Here is a 6,000-nt window from a genome sequence, read left to right as displayed (position 1 = left end):
ATATTTTACACTATTATTGGGTGGAATTCTCTGTTGATCTCCATGGCTTACAAGGCTGCTGGTGTTCCTCTTCACTAGGGTATCAAGGCAAATCTACTCAGGGTATGGCTGCCTCTGATGAGAGCAAGGTAGTGTTGATTTTTAATATCTATAGAGATGCTAACTGAACTGCTCCCAATACATATTATATTGTATTGTAATTGCATTTATATAGTGCTTACTACCTCTGACGAGACGTCGAATTGCTTTTTTGGTGAGTAGCATGCTACTCCAGAACCCATAAAGGATTAGTGGTGAATAAGTATAGTGAAATATGAAAGTAATTTGAGTGGTGGATATGTTAGTTATTTTGATTGAGAACGATAGTGGAGGGATATAAGAGAAAAAAAGGTTTATATTTATATAGCGCTTTCTACCCCTGATGGGGTGTTAATGTGCTTTTTTTGGCGAGTTGCGCGCTACTCTGGAACCCATAAAGGTTTAGTGGTGAATTAGTATAGTGAAATATTAAAGTAATTTGAGTGGTGGATATGTTAGTTATTTTGATTGAGAACGATAGTGGAGGGATAGAAGAGGGAAAAAGGTTCGCATTTATATAGCGCTTTCTACCCCTGATGGGGTTTTAAAGGGCTTTTTTCGGCGAGTAGCACGCTACTCCAGAACCCATAAAGGATTAGAGGTGAATTAGTATAGTGAAATATGAAATTAATTTGAGTGGTGGATATGTTAGTCTGTTATTTGGATTAAAAAGGATAGTGGAGGGATAGAAAAGGGAAGGATTTAGAAAAATATATATATATATATATATATATATTTGGAGTTCATAGTACTAGGAGGAGGCTTGGGGTGAGTAAAAGGGAGGTTGAAGGGGAAGAGTCAGAGGGAAGGGTTTAGAAAGGCTTGTTTTGGGGGATCGGAATAGTAAAAGGTAAGAGATGATGCAAGGAGGGATGGAGTAGGGAAGTGTCTAGAAAGGGTTATTTGGGGGGTCATAGTAGTGGTATGGGGTTTGGGATGAATGAGAGAGTAGAGGTAGAGGATATATTGATAGAGGTATAGGGTGAGAAATAGGGTAGTGCATTGGAAAGAGTAGTAGAAAGAGGTTTGAGATGAATCAGAGAGTTGAGGTAGAGGAAATATTGAAAGTGGTATAGGGTGAAAAATAGGGAAGTACATTGGATATGCTGAATTAGAAGAAAAGTAATAAATATATAGATCCATAAGTACATGGAAGGTACATAGATGCATAAAGAAAGGTAGTAACTGTAGATTAATGATGCAGTAAATAAACTCCAGCTTTCAAGTGTTGTTGTTCTTAAAATTAATTTTATTTATTTACATATATATATTTTTGTAAATCAATAGTGAAGCAATTGTAGATAAATAGTTATGATGAAAGATTTTCTTATTTATGCAGTCACTTATATACATGTTAAAACATAGAATAATGTAACTATCAGTAATATGTACATTTGTTAAGCAGAACTAATAAATATATATATTTTTTCTTTAAAACATAATTATTCTACACGTTTATACAAAGCAATACACATATATAGGTACATATCTATAGTACAAATAAATGCTTATATACAGAGAGATATGATGTATATTTCAGTTTGCATATGGTGGTTATGTGGAGAAGAGCCAATTCTTGAGTAGTTTTCTGAAGAGATAGTGGTTATCCGTGGATCTTATGTTGGTGGGTAAAGAGTTCCATAGTTTGGCTGCTTGAACATAGAAGGATGTGCCACATATGTGGCTCACAACAAACAAAATGTGTTATCACCTTTTTATGGAGCTGCAATCCTTGAGTGGAGATGTGTGTTGTATCATAATTTTTGTTTTTAAGGTTTAAAATACATTAAATCTTTTTTTCTTTTGTACATTACAAATCTGTTTTGTATATTATTATTTTTTGCACCGTCTATTTCTTGCTATAGCCGCAGTCCTTAGCACTGTGATGGGGAAGTAATGACTGGATTATTTACCAGCAATCTTCTTTACACAGAGGCCTACACTTCCTCTTGACAGTCCTTCAATCCATCTACCTATCCCTTGAAGGGCAGGTGCACATGAGTTTTGACAGGCACGGCTCGTGTCACGGGAAAGAGGTGGGGCGGGCGAGGGGAGTTCGAGGAGGTGGAAATGGAGACGAGGGAGATCGATGTGAAAAAAAAAAAAGAACTTACCTACTACCCTCCATCGCGTCGCTCTCACCTCTGCTCTTCTTCTGAAGGCACAGGATCCCAGCCTGCCCTGCGGCCAATCCTGAAGCTGCTCTCGCATGAGAGCAGCTGCAGGATTGGCCTGAGAGCCCTCAATTTGCGCTCCAGGACAGACTGTGAGTCTGTGCCTGTTCTCTCCAACCCAGCAGCGTTGCTGCGATGGAGAGTTCTTTCACTGCGCATGATGGTTTGGCCGGCCTGAAATGGCCGCCCAAACCGTCATGTGCAATGAAGGGAGTACACATACCCCACCCCTCAGTGCCTGTCGTCACTGTGGCCCCCGCCAAGACTCGGCAAAGGAAAATAAAACGTTAATATAGCCTTATAGCCCGCCGTAGCGGGCTATACCGGCTGTTAAAGGCCCGCTGCAGCGTTAAAGGCCCGAGCCGAAGGCGAGAGACTTTAACAAAGCAGAGGGACTTTAAAAGCCGGTATAGCCCTGCTACGAAGGGCTATAAGGATATTAGAACATTCTGCCACTAGAGGGCAGAATGTTCTAACAAAACAAAGTCTTCAGGGAGCGCGAGGGGATTGAAATCCCCTCAGGCTCCCTGAAGTCTTTGTTCACAGCCAGAGCTGTGAACAAAGATACATTGGAATGTTGGTGCTCCGGGCTTCTACCAGCCATTATAAGCCCGGAGCACTCCATTGTTTTCAATGGAGCTTCCAACATTCCAATGTTCTAATAACAGATATAAAATTTCACCATTTTTTAGACATAAGAGCGGGAGAAGGCAGTAGACACAGAGGTCATATCATTGTGCGAAACCACCAATGGCTATTGGATTGTATGTCACAGTCAAATGCTTAACATATCTTTCTCAATGACTCACAAACATCCTAACCATCTAGTGTCTATACATAAAAAGGCATCGACGCGTTTCAGTAGGCTGAAGTCTATTGAAACCACCTCCTTCAGGAGTGTTGATATCTCCCGGCTATGAACTGTATTATCTTAGCAGGTTGTGTTATGTCAAACGTAGATTCCTGAGTTATTTCTATACACTATAGGACTTTCAACGATGAGGGACTGAATTCTATTTGGTCCAATATCAAGAAATCTGTATCTTTCAGAGATGACACCCTATGCCAGTGGGGATAGGAATGACAGGGTCAGCACCTCTCTGTCAGGTCAAAAAGTGTCCAGTATGACTAGTCCGCTACAATATAGACGGTTGTGTTCCTCCAAATTGTGTAACTTCCTTCCTTCAGTTTTCGGGATTATTACCACAGGATTGCTCCTTAACCACGTAATAACACGGGGACCGCACCTCCGTCTGTGGGATTGTAAATGATTTGACAGACGGACCAAAGAGGGAATTTGGTTACTGACTTGAAGTAATCCATACATGCCAACCCTCCTGATTCAGGCGTAAGACTACAGATTTCAAGGATGTTCTCCCTTGTCCCGATTCGTGCATGCAGATACCTGATTTCTCGCTGAGCTTGAGCTGTCAGGGACTGGTTTAGAGTCACTTGGAGTATGCACTGCCAGTAACCTGCTCCTGCAGGAGACTGTACAACATGTTTGTGACGCTCTCTCTGCCGGATATAGTGCTTTCTCTGTGCTCCTCACAGGTAAGGAAAAAACATATATTAGCATTTCTCATATCCGATCCTGCATCAGCACACTTGGAAATCCCATACAGGCCAATAGACCCGATTCAGGCTTCAATAGAGGTCAATGGGAGAAATACATTGCACAGAATTTGTATTTCCTCCTTTACCTTCTAAAACGTTAGCATGTATGATAATCGGGCAATTACCCTCACCATTGCACACAGAGGAGTCATTTTAGAAAAAAAACATTGTGGGCCCATTATTAAGCTTTGCACCTGGCACCTACCTACTGCCACTTCATGGTGATTGACTAGTGCAAAATGCTGTTTTTGCCACCATTTGCAAATCTTTAGTAAATATAATTTGTGAATCACAATGTGGTAATGCCAATTTGGAGATTCACTAATTTACCGATTAGCAAATTTGTTTGCTAGCCATTTTTGCGAGTCTGGCATTTGGTACCTTTAGTGCATAGCAACGATGTGTCGTGGCAGTCACAAGCCAGCTTGCAAATTGCAAAACTTTAATGCACGGAGCCCTGATTATCAAGACAGACATAGAGCTAGACAGTAACCCTTGATTTAAGAGTTTTGTGTGTAGTGTGGAAGAGAAGAATCATTACATATTAGTTTATGGTGCGCTCATATTTTCCAGGTCCAGCTGAAACCCATCATTTGCATTTTGGGGTTTGTAGTCCTGGTTAACCCATTATACAATCATCACTAGAAATCAATCTTCAAAACAAAAACCTGGGAAAGATGAATTACTCCCACATGAACCGGGACAATTTGAGACTTCTGTAATTTGCCGGTGAAGATAGTTGTGAGGTACTAGAGCATTGTCAGGCTGTCGCCCTCTAAAGTTTTTATCTTTTGGAAGCAGCTAAGAGGGAAGTTTCCCAGGAAGAAATAGGGAGACTTTAACTTCCCCACTACCTAGCGTTAGACTGAGGGAGTAATCCCTATATAAGTTATAGAAACTTTTTATGCAAGAAAAAAGAAGGAGTCTCCCACGTCACTCAGGTGTATGTGATCGAATTCCTGCAACTAAATAAAGAACTGAAATACACAGGCAACATTACAGGGCGATGACGCAAAGATTAGCTCGCGGCACCCTTACATTCTGGTGACGAAGTAAAAACATCAGCGGCGTTTCCCAGTCAGATATTAAGCAACAAAATATATCACGTACTTCCTCGGCGGCTGGGGGGAGCCTGCCAGGAAACTAACTTCCTGTGTTGGGTCAATCCACTTTCGAATATTCAAGGTGAAGTTTTTAAGCAACGCGAACTCCCAGTTTGTTTCCCTGCAAACTGACAGCTGCCTACGAATTTCTTGAAAGTGTTTCAAACATCACGAGAAATATTTACTCCCCTGCATTGAAAAACGGAGCACTTGCGTCTTGTAACGTTACAACGGCCTTAACCCCCCCCCCCCTACTTCTCATATGGCTTAACCCGAAAAAAACAGAATTTAGTTGCAGGGTGTGTGGCTCTACGCCTGGCTGTCAAGTTAGTAAAGCGCTTCCTGGTTCCAGCTCGACATAGGCAGACTCCGCAGCTCAGGTACGGCCTCTAAGAGGAAAATGTAATATAAATGTCTAGATGAAGGCTGCAGGTTTTGAGAGGGCATTAGCTTTAAATAGATTGGATTTATTCATTTTACATATTTCCTTTTTAGTAGCCTACGATTGCCATGCTTTTATGATGCATTGTATTGTAACCTAATTTATACAGCGCTTACTAACCTGACGAGGCCTTTGTGTTTGTGAAAGGTTCTGGAACGGCTCACTTCTTTACCACGAATCGGTGCACATTTTACGGTAGTGCTTGCATTGGCCATTCTGCCTTCTTTCTGTTGTGTTCGGGTACTTTCTTCGTGTTTTCCGCCTTTTCGATATTATGTTTATATTAGAGGACATTGTTATTTGACCCCATATTACCAACCTTGGCCTAGAAAATCGATGGTTCGCGAACATCATCAATAAAAGCGCATCAATGTTGTTGTGTTTTTTTGTACGGTGCTGCAAGCCGTCAGGTGGGTTCAGTAATTTAGCTACAGCGCTTAGTGGTGCAAACGGAACGTCCGGTTGTTTTTGAATGGTGGCGGAATAGAAGACATCGGTCATTTAAAATAAGCCAAAGTAATAATGAAGCTTCTTGAAGGAGTATTCTACTGCTATCGAACTTTATAATTATCCAAATACTCGTTAC

General features: G+C 41.1%; 1 protein-coding gene across 1 annotated transcript in view; it reads left to right on the top strand.

Annotated features, from left to right (window-relative positions):
* The first annotated feature begins 5,032 nt into the window (after nt 1-5,032).
* The window catches only part of MYD88 (MYD88 innate immune signal transduction adaptor), a 69,828-nt gene continuing 68,860 nt past the window's right edge, over nt 5,033-6,000 (top strand). The window contains exon 1 of the mRNA XM_085628863.1: nt 5,033-5,352. The gene's annotated coding sequence lies outside the window, so the exon portion shown is untranslated. The remainder of the gene's footprint in view (nt 5,353-6,000) is intronic.

The sequence above is a fragment of the Triturus cristatus genome, chromosome 10 (genome assembly GCF_964204655.1).
Source record: "Triturus cristatus chromosome 10, aTriCri1.1, whole genome shotgun sequence".
In the NCBI taxonomy this organism is placed as follows: domain Eukaryota; kingdom Metazoa; phylum Chordata; class Amphibia; order Caudata; family Salamandridae; genus Triturus; species Triturus cristatus.
Note: the sequence above shows the minus strand (reverse complement) of the source record. Positions and strands in the feature narration are given on the sequence as shown.